A 19,626-nucleotide genomic window follows, 5' to 3' on the forward strand; every position below is an offset into this window, starting at 1 on the left:
CTTTGTCTATTTTACTCATCACTACTTATTTTTATGATTTCCCAGGATCTGTAACAGTACCTGACATACAGATGGTACTCAATAAATATTTGTTGAATGAATGACTTAATGAAAGAAATAGACATGACTAAGTGGAATAGGGATGATGAAAAAGTCACAGAAAAACTTCAGCTTTGTCAAATGTTTGGCCTATGACTAGCCTATCTTAGGAATAACTTCTGCCGGGTGGTTCAGCGGTTTAGTGCCATCTTTGGCCCAGGGTGTGATCTTGGAGACCTGGAATCGAGTCCCGTGTCAGGCTCCGTGTGTGGAGCCTGCTTCTCCCTCTGCTTCTCTCTCTCTCTCTCTCAATCTGTCTCTCATTAATAAATAAGTAAAATTAAAAATATATATATAAAGAAAAAAAGGAATAACTTCTGCCAAAAATTGATTGTTTTTGTTCTTAAATGGTGATCTGTATGGTGAGGGAGGAAGAAAGCATAGCAAATGCAAAGAGAAAAAGGAAAAGAAAACTATTTGCTTTTTACCACCTTCTTCCTATGCTTCATGGTTCATTGCAGCTACTATAATAATCCCTCATTTAATTAATACAGCTGAGAATTAGAAAACAGAAAGCTTCTTCAAAAGTTAAAATCAGGGCAGCCCCAGTGGCACAGCGGTTTAGCGCTGCCTGCAGCCCAGGGTGTGATCCTGGAGACCTGGGATCAAGTCCCACATCAGGCTCCCTGCTTGGAGCCTGCTTCTCCCTCTGCCTGTGTCTTTGCCTCTCTCTCTCTGTGTCTCTCATAAATAAATAAAATCTTAAAAAAAAAATCAAAATCAGTTGCACTTAAATTTTATTTCTAAACTTCCATGAATCTCTGACAAGCTTAGATATTTTGTTTCTAACATCTAACAGATTACAAGGGCCTATTATATGTGTGACCTTTTAATGGATGTGTCAGTTCAAAGCATACATATTCCTGCCATGAGACAGGGTCAGGGAAGTCAATCAGGAACAGAGTTTCTGATGGAAATTACAGATCAGATAAAGGAGGCAATTCTAATGAGGAATTTGCAAAAAGCTCAGTAGAAACAGATATCTGGGACTTACACACTTTTTTCTCGTGGAAAAGTCCTAATCTTTATTTTTTTTTATTTTACTTATTTATTTATTTTTTTTATGATAGTCACAGAGAGAGAGAGAGAGAGAGAGGCAGAGACATAGGCAGAGGGAGAAGCAGGCTCCATGCACCGGGAGCCCGATGTGGGATTCGATCCCAGGTCTCCAGGATCGCGCCCTGGGCCAAAGGCAAGCGCCAAACCACTGCGCCACCCAGGGATCCCCCAAAGTCCTAATCTTTAAAAGGTAAAATCAGGGATCCCTGGGTGGCTCAGCAGTTGAGCATCTACCTTAGACTCAGGGTATGATCCTGCCGGGATCAAGTCCATACTGGGCTCTCTGCATGGAGCCTGCTTTCCCTCCCCTTCCTGTGTCTCTGCCTCTCTCAGTGTGTCTCTCATGAATAAATAAATAAAATCTTTATTTATTTTTTTTTAAATAAAATCTTTAAAAAATAAATAAATAAAATAAATAAATAAATAGTAAAATCAATTTATAAAGACAAATCAGATCAATGGTTGTATGGGGGTGAGGGTGGGCTGGAGGGAATTAATTGCAAAGTGGTAGAAGGAAAGTGAGTTGTGTAAATGAAATCATGTAGGATGTGTTTACACCCAGTGTAAGGCTTGAACTCATAACTCAGAGATCAAGAGTCACATGCTCTACTGACTGAGCCACCCAGGCAACCCTGTATGGTTTCTTTTTCTTTTTCTTTTTCTTTTATTTTTTTATTTTTTTATTTTTTTTGGTTTCTTTTTATATCAGACTTCTTTCATTCAACATTATTTTCTAAGATTCACTCATGTTGCTGCACTATTTGTTTTTTGTTGTTAAGTAGTATGAATATACTGTGTATATATACTGTACGAATATACCACATTTTGTGGTATACGAATATACCACATATTCACCTGTTGGTGGGCATTGAGGACGTTTCCAGATTTTGGCTATTATGAACAAAACTCCTATGACCATTTGTGTACAAGTCTTGTTTTGAACATATGTCTTATGAACATGATTTAATTTTTCTTGAGTAAATACCTAGAGTAGAATTGTTTGGTCATATGATACTATGTCTTAACTTTATAGAAACTTCCTGTTTGTCAAAGTAGTTGTACAGGGACCATGATGTATAAAAAATCTAGTTGTTCCACATAATTACCCACACTTGTGGTCTGGTACTGCCTTTCAAAAGACTCTATTACGAGGTAATAATAGTCTTAGTTGTGACTTTCTTCATTACAGAATCTATTTGTTCCAGATAATCTCTCTCAAGGAAATATTTTCCGTACTGGGGCAGCCATCTCCAAATTAGAAACTGTTGGTTTCTAATACAATCTAATATAATCATAACTTGAAAATAGCCCTAATGGTGATCCCATCGTGGTTGCACGGAAAATTTCTATTTCCCTCTTGACTGTGGAAATGAGAAAGAAATAAATCCTTTTCATCTTTGGAGCAAAGAAAGGAGGAGGAGGAATTCCCTGGGACTGTGGGCCAATGGGAATGGGTAGAGGATTTTCCTGTCTAATAGAAATATAATGTGAGTTACATATGTAATTTTGTGAGATATTATTTTGTGCTAATTAAGAAGTAAAAGGAAACAGATGAAATTAATCTGTACATTTTAACCTGATACATCCAAAATATTGTAATTTAGACATGGAATCCATATAATTATTGAGATATTGTGTTATTTTTTTCATACCAACTTTTCAAAATCTGGTGTGTATTTTATACTAAAAGTATATCTCAATCAGATGCTAAATTTTCAACATTTAAGTGAAAAAATATAGCCTTACCAAAACAATACATTTAAGTTTAATGCAAAAAAAAGCCTACAGTTTTTACATTTAAATATTTAAAGTAATTAAGATTAAAATAAATTTAAAATTCAGTTTCTCAGTTGCACTAGCCACATTTCAAGTGCTGAATGGCTACATGTACCCAGTTGCTACCGTATTGGACCATATAGTTCTAGAGCTTTGTGGGACAGGAAGAAGAAGATGGAGATGAGACGCATTCCTTGTTGCAACTAAGGTCACAGCAGAAATACTAGTACCATTTGCTATTTGTGTGAAATTTAAGATATATATATCTTATTTCCAAGCTGCATGATTTTGACAAGTAATTTAACCTCTGTAAGCTCCATTTTCACCATCTGTCTGTCAAACAGGAAAGTAATAATACCCCTCAGATTGTTGTGAAGATTGAGAAAGCATGCAAAGCACACTGTAGAATGACTGGCAGCTTTTTGAAATGGAGTAAGTGGTGACTTTTAAAAATACAAATTATTCTTTGGATGGGGACCGGCTATAGTTCTTTTTCTATATTTATAAGTATAGAAGTTTTTAAAAACTCGTTTGGAAACAGCATTCACTGATTCAGCAAATACGATTCTCAGGCCAGGTGCTCAACATATAAAACACAAAGACAGAAAGAACATGGTCCCTGCTTTCAAGGACCTCACAGTGCTTAATGTTAGAAAAAACACAGTATTGGGCTAATGTCCAAGTGAAAAGTGAAACCAAAGAGAATAACAAATTTATACAACAACCCCAAAGAAAAGAAGCTCTACAGATAAAAATTGAATGTATGAATTGTGAACCTTAATAGCTCTATTTTGCTACCTTCCTTTAAAACTGATACCCACAATTATAATAATCAAAGTTTAAGAAGTTAAATTTGCATGAATTTAAATGCTCAGATATTGATTAGTAGTAACCTTTATTTCTGCCACATGGAAGACACTGCTTTGTTTTTCCCTTGTGTTGGTTGTTATTTCTTGAGCCATGCTTGTGTTTTAGTTTAGTAGTTTGTATTTATCTGACAAAAAAAAAAAAAAAAAAAAGATGGAAAAGTCAGTTCAATTCAAAGATCTAAAATACAGAATATTTTAAAAGTTATTACTGTCAAGTAGAAAACATTAAAAAAACTAAATATGAGTAAAATGAGCAAAGTAAGTAAAATTGAATTTTGATATAGCTTCTCTTCTTAATCTAACAATAAAGATCCTCTGGACAGATATGGTCTCATTTTTTTTTAAATCTAGAGGTTGAAGTGATATTAAAGGGATTCAGGTGATTCAGACGCACCCTGGAAGTTTGAGAAGCACCGACCCAGTGGTTTAAAAAATCGTTTTAAACTGATGATCCAACACCCTTTGACATCCAAGCTGAGATAACACTGAAGACAAACTTTTTTGCCACAAGAAATGTCTGCAACGAATTGCTGCCAATAATAAAACCACACGGGTGGTGAATATCAGTAGTTTAGAGGGTTCAAAGGCTCTTGAAAATTGCAGCACAGATCTACAGAAGTTCCAATGCGAGACGCTCACAGAGGAGGACCTGGTGGACCTCATGAATAAGTTTGTGGAGGATACAAGCAATGAAGTGCATGAGAGGGAAGGCTGGCCCAACTCCGCGTATGAGGTGTCTAAGCTGGGGGTCACGGTCTTATCAAGAATCCTGGCCTGGCGTCTGGATGAGAAGAGGAAAGTTGACAGGATTCTGCTGAATGCATGCTGCCCAGGGTGGGTGAAGACGGACATGGGTGGGCCTTATGGCCCCAGGACTGTGGAGGAGGGAGCCGAGACCCCTGTCTACTAGGCTCTCCTGCCTCCAGATGCTACTGAGCCTCATGGCCAGCTCGTCCATGACAAAGTCGTCCTAAACTGGTGAATGTCTGCTTTGGTGCTCAAAGCTTAATAAATGTTTGTGGGCTGAATGAATGAATGAAAAAAAAATTTTTTTTTAATTTTTGTTTTTAAAAGCTATTTCTGGGGTGCCTGGGTGGCTCAGTCAGTTCAGCATCTGCCTTGGGTTCTGGTCATAGTCCTGTAGTCTATGGGTTCTGGGATCTGGCCCTGCATCAGGCTCTGCACTCAGCAGGGAGCCTGATTTTCCCTCTCCCTCTGCTCCTCCCCCTGTTCATGCTCTCTCTCTCTCAAATTAATAAGTAAAATCTTAAAAAATAATAAATTTAAATAAATAAATAAATAATTCTACCCATATAAGAATCTAATAAATCAAGATGCCAAGATTAAAATTATGGGCTTTTTGTCTTTAAACTTATAGATGTGTCACTGAATTATTTTCAAGTCTTTGATCTGTCCTAAACTGTGTCCTAAAATAAGCCATATGTATATATTTACATACACATAATATATGCTCATTGTAAATAAAGGGCCAAGTGATTTTCACATTTCAGTCCTGATAATATGAAGTCTTTATTAGTAACAAAACTTTTTCACCATTAAAAAAAAATCACCTACTTTTTCTTATATATTGGCAATTCACAGTTTAAATATTTAGGAGCCACTTTTTAATTTTTTATTTTTAAAGATTTTACTTATTTATTCATGAGAGACATAGAGAGAGAGAGAGGCAGACACATAGGCAGAGGGAGAAGCAGGCTCCATGCCGGGAGCCTGATGTGGGACTTGATCCTGGGTCTCCAGGATTGTAGCCTGGGCTGAAGGTGGCGCTAAGGCACTGAGCCACCAGGGCAACCCTAGGAGCCACTTTTTAAACTTTAGAAGCCAAGATTTAAATATGGTGTGTATATTGTTATTTCTGCTCTTCTTTGCATTTGCAGATCTCTCTTAATAAGACCCTGATATTTGAAATTTCATTGTTATAGGATATATCCATCAAAGGATGAAATCATTGTAGAATTCTGAGTCAACTTTCAATGAATTTCTCTTTGTAAATTCTGGAGAGAAATGACAGGGCTCGGGACTCTCCCTAAGTGGATGGAGGTGCCAGCACGCATTACTCTGAGTGCCACCTTCACAGTCTATCGCCACCATAGGACAATATTAAGAACATACTTATGGGGGGAAAAGAAATGACAAAAGGGCAGGCACAGACTAAGGAGTGTGTGGAAAGACCAGGGGATTATTGTGCATGGACTTTTGTTATCTTTTGGCCTCACTGTTTTCCTCTAGTGCATTATGTCTGGCCCATGTTGTGCATCTGGGTGAGTTCTGTTAATAAAATTAGTGCCCAAGTGCTAAGCTGACTTTGGTGGCAGAGTAGCACAGAAGGGTGGGCATCTCAATTCCAACAAGGAGAGCCCTGATGAGATATGGCTATGTGGTTCCTGCCAAGGTTGGAAAAGAGTATGAGGAGGGAGCAAAGAGGGAGAGTAGGAATGAGAATGATGGAATCACTTGTAAAAGCAGCAGCAAGTAATTCACTTCCAGTGCTCCACCTGAGGCTCCCTCTAATCCCTGTGCTAACATTATATTTTGACCCTTGAAGGATTCTAGGGCAGAAACCACAACAAACCCTCAATATCCCATTCCACCTTTATTGTTACTACAATAGAAGTAATAAGATTCAATGTCAAAAGATTCAATTTATTGACAACTTTTTGTGAAAGTGTCACATCTGTCCTTTATAGCTACTTATAATCATAAAAAAAATTACCTTTAGGTTGTTTTATATGTTTTTTCCATTGGCCTCTTCTTTTTCTGTTTACTTTGCTTTCCTCACAACCATTCCCCTGAGAAAAGGGGAGAACAGATGAGGCAGGAGGTTGAGGGAAGTAGATTTGACAAGAGGGGAGGGAGCCAGAGGGCAAAAGAAAAATAGTGGGGAAAGTGGAAGAGATCATGGGCAGGGGGGAGGTGAGGAAGAAAGAAAAAAGCCAGAAGCAGGGGAGAAAAAAGGCACAGAAGGAGAGAGAACTTAATTTGGTCTAAAGTTTTTTAAAATGTCTTTATTCTTTCCAATGGAGCCCATTGTTAAATTTCACGAACAGGTTCCCTTTTGGGGTCCCCCCACCCTTTCTCTTTTTAGTCCGGGTTCCATAAACAGAGACTGAACCTGGCTGCTTAGGATTGCAAGGAATTTAATTTGCAATAGTTAAGAGGAAAGAGGAAAGGAAAGATGGGTTTAGATGGAGAGGACACTCCCAGCATTTCATACGCAATTTTCCCTCTCTTCTTTCTTGGTTCTCTATCCTTTGTCTAATTGTCTACCATCTTGGGAAAATACCATAGAACCATAGGTAAGCCTAAGTTGGGCTCACTGTAAAGAGATCAGCAAAGCTAAGGAGAGTAAACCCTAAATAGGTAAGAAATTACAAGTTAAGAAAAGGGAGAGATGGACCCAGATCGAGAGAGACAGTGTCAGCCTGGGCTCTGCCATTTAGCCTTGTCATAAAAACAGTACATGTGAAGTGCCACTTTACCCACAACCTTATTCAGAAAGGAGAAGAGTGTCCTTCTGCCAAACTGCTGAGACGTTTGAGACATAAATAAGAGACCATGGTCCCCAGCCAACATTGCCCCGCAGCTGGGTGAACATGAACCTGACCGGGTTAATAGTACCAGAATTTCATTTAATTGCAGTGGGGAACGGTTACTATTCTGGTTGCTGCCTAGAATAGAAATCAGATTCACAGACTCATTTTTCGTCTATATTCAGTCTAAATTTACTGGGACAAGGGAGTAAGAAGAGCAAGTAACCGTTGCTCTTCTTGGGGTAAGAAGTGTGAAGTGTGAATTAGAAAGTATGAAAGGGGAAAAGAAAGTGATTCATAGGAATGTGGTAAGGGGGAAGGAAATGCTAATCAGAGGGAAAATGAAAAAAGGATGTAAGCCTAAATCAGGAAACATGGGAGATAGAGAAGTGGGAAGAATGAGAAAGTATGTGAAAGAAAACAAACGGGGAAAATAATTAATACTTTGTGAAAACTGCAAGCCAGATGTGTATATTGTACCACCCTTGTGATTTAACAAGCTGTGGAACTTTGCTGCATGTTCGCTATATCTTTGCTTAGCTCCTGATTTCCAGAGCCCCATTTCATGCTGCCTGCTGAATTTACAAAGACAGACCACCAAGACCACACACGTATGAGCTTATAACATCGTAGCAGCTGAAGGAGCCTGGATACAACTAAACATGCCTGCTTCAATCCTTGACCCATATGCACATGCTTGATAGTTGAAGAAGCTTGAAGTCCAGAAACTTTAAGTGACACACCCGTGGAACAGAGGAAGTGCATTCAGAACTCAAACATAGGACTTCTCATTCTAGGCAGTATTTCATAGCTGGTCTCATCATTGTTTCCTTCCAGATTTCCTCGAATTCATTTTCCCAGCTTCTTTCATGGACTCATTACCTCCTAGTTATGTTGTCTCCTTTGTCATCCTCAGTTTTCGTTTTTTGTTTTTCGGAGCATTTTATCTCTTATCCCCAAGGTAGTCAGTCAACATATTCACATTCTTGTTGCCATCTGTTTTACACAGTTCAAGACTTTAGCTAGCACCTTTCACCCTGGACTATTCTAATGACTTCCTACCTTTGGCCTCCTCCAGCTCTCTTAGAGATTGCGGTCAGAGTAATCATTCAAAAACATAATACTAATTTTACTAGGTCTATTTTTTGGTGGCTTCTCCTTACCTACCAGACCATACTATCTAAACTCCCTAGCATGGTCCAAGACTTCCATAACCTGGCTCCTGCTTTGCTGTCCAGCTCTATCTCTCACTGTTCCTAAATGGAATATGCCCAGTACTGTCCCATTCTTTGACTTTGCACACATTATACCCTATCTCCATGATATTCTTATTTCCCCTTTCCTGACTCAAAGACTGCCTCCTTCCTTCATAAATCTTTTATGATTTTTCTCTCTTGAACTAAAACTACGTTCACCACTTTTCTCTTAAGGCACCTATAAGATTCCATATATGTTATTTGTGCCCATGTCTTGAGGCCAGGGAGTGTCCTGTTATCTATTTTTTATCTCTCTACAGTGCTTCAAATAGAATAGATAGGCATCAAATATTTGTTCATTTGAACAAAACTGAGTCTGTGCCAGAAGGCGGGTGAAAGAATCAGTTACATATAGAATGAAAAGAAATATATCAACGTCCTACATTAATTTTAAATTCCCAAGGCTTAAATAACTAGTGCTTCAGAATGTATATTATATGCTATTGTACTACTTATATGTTGATGTACTAATTATCTATTAATGTTAAGGCTGCTGCACGATTTATGCTTTCTTTTAGAAAGTAAGAGGAAAATGTTTGCCTGTTGGACATCTCCTGAATTTCTATCAATCTACTGTGATTTCTTTTTGAAATCGAATTTGGAGTATAAATTGATAGGTGAAAATCCTATATACTGCAAAGGAAATTTTGCATTTTTCTTGTAAACTACAATGGCATTTCCCTTCAGCATTCTCTGGTTTAGTACTGAAGACTGGAATATAGGTAAAACCACCTCTCAGTGAAGTGCATCTGGTACTTTTAGACACTAAAGCCTGGTGGGAAGGCCTCCAGACAAAAGCCCCATTTATATACAGCTATCCTCTAATTGTTTGCTTTTTTTGGTAGGACTCTTGCAAATGTAACTAAGAATGCCTTGGTCTTGGGTTTTAAAGTAGAAGTATTATTTTTTCTTTCCATTTAAGTCAATTGCAATGTACTTCTCTGTTCTTTCCATTATGTTCTTTTATATGCATGACTGGAGCAGAGAGCCATTCACACCCCAACTTAGACAGTAGCTAGAGGTGGTTCACTAGCAAGCAAGGCGATACATGTCCACTGGTGTCTATATGACAACTTCTGTCTCAAAAACTTGTTAAAAAGTTAAAAGATCCTGGGGTTTCCCGGGGGGCTCAGTTGGTTAAGCATCTGTCTTCTGCTCAGGTCTTGATCTCAGGGTCCTGAGCGGGGGGGGGGGGGGGGGGGGGGGGGGGGGGGGGGGGGGGGCTGCTTCTTCCTCTGCCCCTCCCCCCCATCTCTCTCGTAAATAAATAAAATATTAAAAAAAGAAAAAGAAGTTATAAGATCCTGAGTCATGGGAATATGTAAAGAAGCAAAGGCTGAAGATGCAAATAAGAGGAAAGGAGGGGCTACATGATTTTAGAGTTGCCAGGAAATTTAGTTGTAGATCACTCCCCTTCCAAATCAGCAAGGAGAAAAGGTCCTATTGTTTGGGTTCTGCTTGCAGAGCTGGCCGTGGAGTGGTTCAAATCCAGAGAGTTGGATTCAGTACTCTACCAGCACAGAGAAAAGTGCAGTGATGCCTACTACTTGAAAGATAATAGGAGGATAGGCTTTGAAGAAGAGTTCCTGCACTGTGGGGACTCTCAGAATGGAGCAAAGGGAATGCATCAAAACACCTAGCAAAGGATTCCTTTGCTCTTAACTACTCTTTTCCAGGCCCCAGACGTGACTACTGGATACCAGAGATCACAAAGAAATGTAGTGGGATTCATTCCATACCTGAAGTGACTGAATCAGTTCTCATGCTCCTGGAAAAACAAACAACACAGTTCAAAATTTTGCCAGTGTAACCACAAATATTTAGAAAAGAATGACCAGGTATGAGATAGCTGGCCATTCTCTAAATGCTTTGTAGGTAATAATGAAACATATTTAGCAAGCCTAGGGTATTACATAATAACACATATTAGAGCAAAATTACCTAAATTTCTGTCAGCATGTAAGCTATCCAACCTGTAAGAGCCATAAAAGTGAATCATAACATGTAGTCTATTTTTATTTTATCCATCACCTGTCACTCAGGCTGTGGGCAGTGCTATCCTACTGCCTCTCCAGTGTATGAAAACTCATTTGGAGCTGAGACTGAGCTAATTGCTGTTGCTCAGGGGTTAATAGAGTCTCTTGTGTTGGAAATATAGGCTCTCATAGAGACATGGGAGAAATTCTGGGTGCTTGAAGGTGCCTATCTCTGCTGGCTTCTGTATCACAGTCTTTATGGCCCTGATGGGGGCAAGAGTGCTAGGGAATCTTGCAGGCATACAACATGCCCAAGTATTTGCCCAATTAAGTACATTTCTTATAGTTTACTGGATAAAATTGGAGACAAACTGTCAGTTTTTTAGATCATTTCACTTTTAGAAATGCCTTTGGATAAAGAAATTTTTTATGTCTTTGGATAAAGAAGTTTCCTGCGTTACTGATTTTTAAAATTAATAATAATTAAAACACCTATTTTATTAACCTCATCAGCATGCTAAAACAAACTTCAGTCACTTAATTTTCATCAGATTTTTGTTTCTTGGCTACATTTTCATAATTTTGGGGGTAAGCATTGCAGTTTGAAAAAGAAAGCACTTGGAAAGAATAATTACCCTCAGATAATAAATTCCCAGATAAATGTACAAAGACATAATTATGATTCATTTTAAGGGGTCTGGCAAAAGGAATCCTGGTTGATGTCTACTCAGGATCTTTCTGCAATAGAGGTTTAAATTAGCAGTTTTCTAAGGCATTTGCAAATAAATGCTCATGTAGTCCTCACTAAATAGATCTGGTGATTTACATGAAAGTTGAGTTTAAAGATAAAAGGTCTTGAAAGACTGAGAAATGTTAAGTAAATCTACTTTAAAAAAAAATAGGTGCAAATTAAAATGAAGCCTGACGTTATTCTCTTTAAAACAAAGGGAAGAGTCGGAGTAGCACTATTGTCAGGGCATGAGAAGGAATATAAATGCTTCATAAGGTAAATCCTTCACTTTTAAAGGACCTAAAGTGACATTATTGATGTCTCCATAGTCTTTCACTCATCTAGACTGAAATTGCTCGATTTACATTAATAAATCTGAGGGCAAAATATTCAACAAGGTCATCCTTTAATTTTTTTCATTGTCCCAAAGTACACAGTTATAAAATGCCACTGAAATCCGTGGTCTTGGACAAGAAAAACAATTAGAACTTACTTATTACTTTCACAGGGTACTGACTTAATCCAGCAAACGTCCCAGGAATAAACTGAATTCCATTCTGTTCTTAGATATTAACACCTTTCATTCATAATGAACATTCTCAAATTAGGCTCTAGCCAGTAATTATGTTCCAAATGTAAATATGCAATAAAGAAGAATCCATCCTTGATTAAGGTGGGCTTAAGAGGATTGCTTGGAGCCAAAATTTGTTTTTTTCTTTTTTTCTTTTTCTTTTTCTTTTTCTTTCTCCCCAGTAGAGCCAGTGGATGAATGATACAGGACACTGACAGACCGAAGGGTAGGTCCTTGAAGTTTTTGGGATTTGCTAACCTTTTTATCTTTAAAATTCTGTGATATTTACCATATCCCATCTATAGGTATTGATTTTCTCATTGTTTCTAATAATGATCATAATAGTTAGACTAACAAAACTTTGTACCTATAGAGCAATTTACATCCCAAAAATATAAGTTAGCCTTACAATTTTTAATATTTGAAAAGCTATTACAAGCTAAACTAACGCTCAGAGGATATTTAGGGTACTGAAATGGTGGGTGCACATTACTATGCATAAGTCAAAACCCAAAGAACTGTGCAACATAGTGAACCTTAAACTAGCAACTATAGTTAATGATAATGTATCAATCTTGTTTATTAATCACAACAAATGTACCACACTAATAATGCAAGGTGTTAATAATAGGGAAAACTGGAGGTGGGGGGAGAGTGAGGAGGTGGCAGAGGGGTGGCTATATAGAGCTCTATGTATTATCTGCTCAATTTTCTGCAAATCTAAAACTGTGCTTTTTTAAAAAGTAAAGTCTATTACTTTATTTATTTATTTATTTTATTTTATTTTTTTTTTAAGGCACTTCTTTTTTTTTTTTAATTAACTTTTATTGGTGTTTAATTTACCAACATACAGAAAAACACCCAGTGCTCATCCCGTCAAGTGTCCACCTCAGTGCCCGTCACCCATTCCCCTCCAACACCCGCCCTCCTCCCCTTCCACCACCCCTAGTTCGTTTCCCCGAGTTAGGAGTCCTTATGTTCTGTCTCCCTTCCTGATATTTCCCAACATTTCTTTTCCCTTCCTTTATATTCCCTTTCACTATTATTCATATTCCCCAAATGAATGAGAACATACACTGTTTGTCCTTCTCCGATTGACTTATTTCACTCAGCATAATACCCTCCAGTTCCATCCACGTTGAAGCAAATGGTGGGTATTTGTCGTTTCTAATTGCTGAGTAATATTCCATTGTATACATAAACCACATCTTCTTTATCCATTCATCTTTCGATGGACACCGAGGCTCTTTTTAAGGCACTTCTAAAAGAGGGCACCTGGGTGGCTCAGTCGGTTAAGTGTCTGCCTTTGGCTCAGGGTCCTGGGATCAAGCCACACATTGGGCTCCCTGCTCAGTGGAGAGTCTGCTTCTCCCTCTCCCTCTGCTGCTCCTCCCTGCTCATGTTCTCTCTTTCTTGCTCATTCTATCTCAAATAGATGGATGAAATCTTAAAAATAAATAAAAGCTGTAAAGGCTAATCTCATGCTTCAAAACATCTATTATATACAAAAGGACAAGGAAAGAAGAAGGTGAAATGACATTAACAGTTCACCATGAGATTTTTAATTGTGGTATTTCTGAAGCCTTAGATAAGGGCAAGTCATAAGATTGGAAACATGAATGAAACAAAACAGAAGGAAGACATCAGAGTGATCAGATCTAATTAGTTATTATTTAGAATAAATTGCTGAATTGAATGGATTCATTTTTTTATCTTGTTTTTTAGGAAACCTTAGGCTATTTTGTGAAAGCCAACTCATGCGTAGTAGTGAAATACATTTATTTCCTACTGAGTGGCACCTGTTTCTATCCCTCTCCTTATATTCCTTTCTCTGGTCTCTCATTACTTGGACTGATGGTTGATAGTTCTATCTCCCTTCCTTACTCTGTCACCAGTTTTTTTTTCTTTGTACTTCTTTCTCCTCTAACACATCAGACGTACTAATAACCCTCTGGGTCATTGTTTAGTTCCACAAAAGAATTCAATGGTTGTCACCATCAAGAAATAATAGATCAGTGTTCTGGGGGAAATTATTTCAGCTACTTCTCCACTGTCTATCAGAAGCAGGAAAATTTCTTGAACACTGAACCAATTTTTTAATATTTTTTTCTTTTCTGAATCCAAATTTCCGGGTTCCTGGTCATATAGGAAAAATTCCTGAAGGAGGCTCCCTTGAGTTTGAGCCGGCTCTAAAGAGGAATACTTATTTTGGCTCTGGGACCTCAGGAGAAGCCTTCATGAGAGAGCAATGCTTAATAAACTCTCCTTTGTGTCTAGGACTGGCTTAACAAAAGGCAATGGTTCTCAGACTTGAATATACATTAGAACCCCTTGGAGGGGGGCAGCCTGCGTGGCCCCGCGGTTTAGCGCCGCCTTCAGCCGGGAGTGTGATCCTGGAGACTGGGATCGAGTCCTGCGTCGGGCTCCCTGCATGGAACCTGCTTCTCCCTCTGCCTCTGTGTGTGTGTGTGTCTGTCTCATGAATAAATAAAATTAAAAAAAAAAAGAAACACTTGGAGGTCTATTTTTTTTTTTTTTTTTGGAGGTCTATTATAAGCAGAATGCTGGAGTTCAGGATTCAGTAGGATGGGATGGGGCCCAAGAATTTACTTTTTTTTTTTTTTAATGATAGTCACACACACACAGAGAGAGAGGCAGAGTACACAGGCAGAGGGAGAAGCAGGCTCCATGCACCAGGAGCCCGACGTGGGATTCAATCCCGGGTCTCCAAGATCGTGCCCGTGGCCAAAGGTAGGCGCTAAACCTCTGCGCCATCCAGGGATCCCAGAATTTGCATTTCTAACAAGTTCCCAGGTGATGCTGCTAACCAACCACACACTGACAAAATCACTGGCATAGAAACCCTACATATTAAACAATGCTTTGTTTGGGCAGACAACCAAAAGTATTGAAATCATTATCCAGATCTACCAACACCTGGAGCCTGTTGGTACTTGGATCTAGAGGCTCTAGAATTTCCAAAAATGTGGCAGTCCAGAAGCTAAAGCTAAGGCAAACATTGCTCTGATTTCAAGGTCTAGTTCTCCTAACGATCACCCATATTCCTTTGCTTTCTTTGATTCTCCCCTTAGCCAGGAAAAAAAGTTAAAAAGAAAGCCAGCTTTGGGTAATTATTTCTCAGCTGCTTAAGATATTTTTGAGTAACGGTTTGGGGGGGGGGGGGGTCTATGAGAGAGAATAGCCAACTTTCCTTTATCTACACAATTGGTATTGAATGACTAGTGACAATAATAATAATTTTCTGGGCATCTAATATGTCTATTTCTCAGAATCCTACAACATACTCAGTTTGTTTACTGTTTCCATTTCATTCTACTCCTTTAAGGGATCCCCAGAACATAGTTATTATTTGACTTCATCATGCATTCCGTCATTTATTTTAGCAGTAGATTAAAATTACATACGAAACATAGATGGGCCTTGACCCCTGGCAGGAAAATGTTTGAAGTCTATCCAGGACAAATGGCCTGCTGCAATGTTTTTGAGAAGTTTCCAGGAAGAAAGACTCTACAACCTCCAGAAATTAGTTCTATTGTTTATTAATATCTAATCAATGATATTCCTTAATTGTTTTTATTGATTGGTTGATTGTCTGCTATATTGTTTTACTATATAATAAAATTTTCTTTGTATTTAGTTACAATAATTTGCACTTTAAATTCACTTTTTAAATTTAGCCCTTAGATCTGTACTTCCTTGTACACTGAAGATGGTAATTGTCACCTATTACAGTTTTCCTCTTCAGTTGGAATAACTTCAATTTCTTTACTGCATTAAATATATTTAATAAATTTTGTGCTTTCTTCCACGAGTTCTTTGGGTTCAGTTTTTGGGTAGTATAGTAGAAAGATTACTTCAGAGGTATAGAATCATTTTTCTATAGTATTCATTTTTAAAAAAATATTTTATTTATTTATTCATGAGAGACACAGAGAGAGAGAGAGGCAGAGACACAGGCAGAGGGAGAAGCAGGCTCCATGCAGGGAGCCCGACATGGGACTCGATTCCAGGTCTCCAGGATCACGCCCAGGGCCAAAGGTGGCACTAAACCACTGAGCCACCTGGGCTGCCCTTTCTATAATATTCAATGTAAGTCAAAACTATGTTAGGTTTGTGTTCAATCTAATTGAGAAACTAAACCCCTCTCAATCTCTCCTTTTCTTTCATCCCTCCTCCTTCTCTCTTTTAATCCTTTTTTTTTTTTTTTTTTTTTTTTTAGTAATACCAAGTGCCTGACATTGTGAGCTTTCCAATATCAGCTTATTTAATCCCTGCAACAACTCTACATGGTCCATGTTATTTCCATTTTACAAATGGCCTGAAAAATTAACTTGCCCAAGAATGGAGGAAGCAGGATTTGAACCCAGGTTGTCAGACTGCAAAGCTCATTCTCTAGCTGCTATATCTTCCAATTAATGCATGCAACTGATGCCTTCTAGCATCAGTTTTGATTTTAAATTATGCATGTAATCATAATGATTATGAACAATAAAAGTTTAACGGAAACATCTATCAATAGCTACAACAAATATTATTTCCTTTAATCACCAGCTATGCCCAAATACTGGTTTCTTATCATCTTTTTGTAGAAATAAAATACCACTGTATATACATTTTTGAATTTTACTTTTCTAGCTTGCAGTTCCTTATTAGTCAAATGGGTCTTTTTATTGAAATTCTCTATTCTTTTTTTTTTTTTTAATTTTTATTTATTTATGATAGTCATACAGAGAGAAAGAGAGAGGCAGAGACACAGGCGGAGGGAGAAGCAGGCTCCATGCACTGGGAGCCTGATGTGGGATTCGATCCCGGGTCTCCAGAATCGCGCCCTGGGCCAAAGGCAGGCGCCAAACCGCTGCGCCACCCAGGGATCCCCTCTATTCTTTTTCTAATGGGGATCTGCTGTTGCACTAAACATACTATTTCCTGGTTAGCTATTCTTCTACTAGTGGTCGTTTGGATTGCTTTCAGATTTTAACTACAAAACATGTGTTCAGTTAAGTTATTTCCCCTTTTGAATTACTTCTTTGACACATGTTTCTGTAAATTAAGTGGTATAATCATTTGTAGTGTGGATTGCCAAATCACTCTGTAGAAAGTTCCCACCATTTATAGTGAGCTCATCAGTGTTACAGTTAACATCTAATTGAAAGCCAACTGGTAATTGCTTAACTTGTATTTCTTTAATTATTAGTGAGAGTGATTCCTCATTAAGTGTTTGTCTTCTGGAGTAAATTTTCTATTCATAACTTTAAACCATTTGTTAATTGGATCCTTTACAAATTCCCATCAACTATCTAAATATATGGCAGGTAAAACCACTATAGATTATCTAGTTATTACTCTTTTCCCATTATACTGTTATGTATTTATTTACTTAAAATGATTTGGGGGACAGATATTTATAATTGTTATGCAATCAGTCGGCCTGGAACTGTTTCCCAAGAGCTCCACCCTTCCTTTAGATGTCTGCCCTTCCCCAGAGAATCAATCCCTGACCATCATAAGATATCCTTCCTCCTCCGCAAATCACTATCTATTCTTTTACTCTATTTTTGCTTTTATCTTCTTACATTCCAGCTGGCATAATGTATTTTATTTGTATATTATCTATGTCCTCCACTAGAATGAAACACCCTATAACGTACAGGGAAACAGCTGTTATCTCTGGTGCCTACCACATAGTTAGTGCTCAGTAAATATTATTGAATGAATGAATCAACTTTGCCATTGAAAATTTCTTCTGTTGCTTCAAAGGAGAAATGATCTTTCTTATGCAACTGAGGCAATTCAACTATTCCATTTTATTCCAGTTTATTTGTTTTTGACTTTTCCCATCTGAAATTTTTTTTATAGTACAGCATATATGATCAACATATTCTAGAATTTTGCGTTTCTTCATGTTTCTTTTGAACCTCTCAGTTTGAATCTATTTTACTATCTTAATTTCTTTTTTTTTTTTTTTAAGATTTTATTTATTTATTCATGAAAGACACAGAGAGAGAGGCAGAGACACAGGCAGAGGGAGACACAGGCTCCAGGATCACGCCCTGGCCCGAAGGCAGGGGCTAAACCGCTAAGCCACCCAGGGATTCCCACTATCTTAATTTCTATATCCTAAATTTTTCATTGGTGTTTCTGATGGTTATTTAATTATAATATGACTTGAGATTTTATACAAGTGAGTCCCTCTAGACATTTTCCAGTCACAATGATTTCCTTGAGATTCTTATCCCTATTTTTTCCCACATACTTTCTATAATTGTTTAATTTCTATGAGATATACCATTGAGATAATTGGTACTATATTAAATTTATAAGTTAATTTAGGCCTTGTCATTTCTGTTGTCTTAAATATACCTGTCCAGATAGAAAGCTTAGCTTTCCTTAATCAGATTGTCTTGTTTTTCTGTCATTAGGGTTTTGTAATTCCATATATACAGATCTTTTATCACTCTCATTAAATATTTGATTTTTATTGCTGCTTTTGAATACATTCTTTTTTTCAGAGCATTTTGGTTTGTTAATAAAAATCATGAAACAAATGATATTTTGTGAGTTTACTTTATAACCTGTGACTTCTGAAAATTGTTTACAAACTAATATGCTTAATGATTCTCAAATTTTCTAAATATTAATTTCCATTTGCAAAGTGATTTTTAAAAATCTCATATTTATATATTGTATTTCTTTGTTATAATTACTAGACTCCCTTAAATTATATCATGTAGGAATGTTAATAGGAATATCCTTAATTTGTTCTAAGTTTTAAGTAGCACACTTCTATAATTTCTTCATTAAAAATAATGTTGGCAAAAAAAAAAAAAAAAGAACAAAAAAAAATAATAATGTTGGCTTTGGTTTGGAGTAAATATTTTTTACTGTGCTAAAGGAAAACTCTTCTACATTTTGTGGATCTTTATCAAGAATATCAGTCTCTCAAATGTATTTAAGGTATCTATGATTTTTTTCTGCTCTTTTAAATAATGACTTCTATTGAAAGTTTCCTTAATTTTATATTAAACTTGCTACATTTTGCCTGCCAAGATTCTATGAATTTAACATTTATTGTCTTAAGTAGGATTAATCTAGAATTTCCTCTCTTGTGTTGTCTTTCAGGTTTTATATTTCAGACAAATTATTTGCTTCAAAAAATTAGGAGAACATAACATAATTTCTCTATATTTAAAAGAAAACTTTACATTAAATAGAGATAATTCTTGGAGTACTAAACCACACTGTCCAGTAAAAGTTACAGCTATGTTTTCTTTCTCTTATGGGAACTATTGAGTAAGTTTTTTCTATGTTCTCAAGTGCCAGTTTTGCCTCTTTGTATATTTGTTAAAGTCATTTACTTAACTTAGGATTACAAAGTTTATTAAAGAAAAGATGTATACAATCTTTCTCAATAACTTAATATTACTTTTGTTTTTATTTTTTATTTTTTAAAAGATTTTATTTATTTATTCACGGGAGACACAGAGAGAGAAGTAGAGGCAGAAACACAGGCAGAGGGGGAAGCAGGCTCCATGCAGGGAGCCGGACTGGGGACTCAATCCTGGGTCTCCAGGATCACATCCTGGGCTGAAGGTGGCGCTAAACCGCTGTGCCACCAGGGCTGCCCTACTTTTGTTTTTATTAGTTGATGATGACCTTTTAAATTTCTAATTTTATCATTTAAAAAAATAAGTTGTTGGGCCACCTGGGTGGCTCAGTGG

The 19,626-nt window shown here is 37.3% G+C and overlaps 1 pseudogene; it reads left to right on the forward strand.

Moving 5' to 3' along the window:
• The first annotated feature begins 4,246 nt into the window (after positions 1 to 4,246).
• Positions 4,247 to 4,853, forward strand: LOC121492523 (annotated as a pseudogene).
• The last annotated feature ends 14,773 nt before the right edge of the window (positions 4,854 to 19,626 follow it).

This window comes from Vulpes lagopus, chromosome 6 (genome assembly GCF_018345385.1).
Source record: "Vulpes lagopus strain Blue_001 chromosome 6, ASM1834538v1, whole genome shotgun sequence".
NCBI lineage: Eukaryota > Metazoa > Chordata > Mammalia > Carnivora > Canidae > Vulpes > Vulpes lagopus.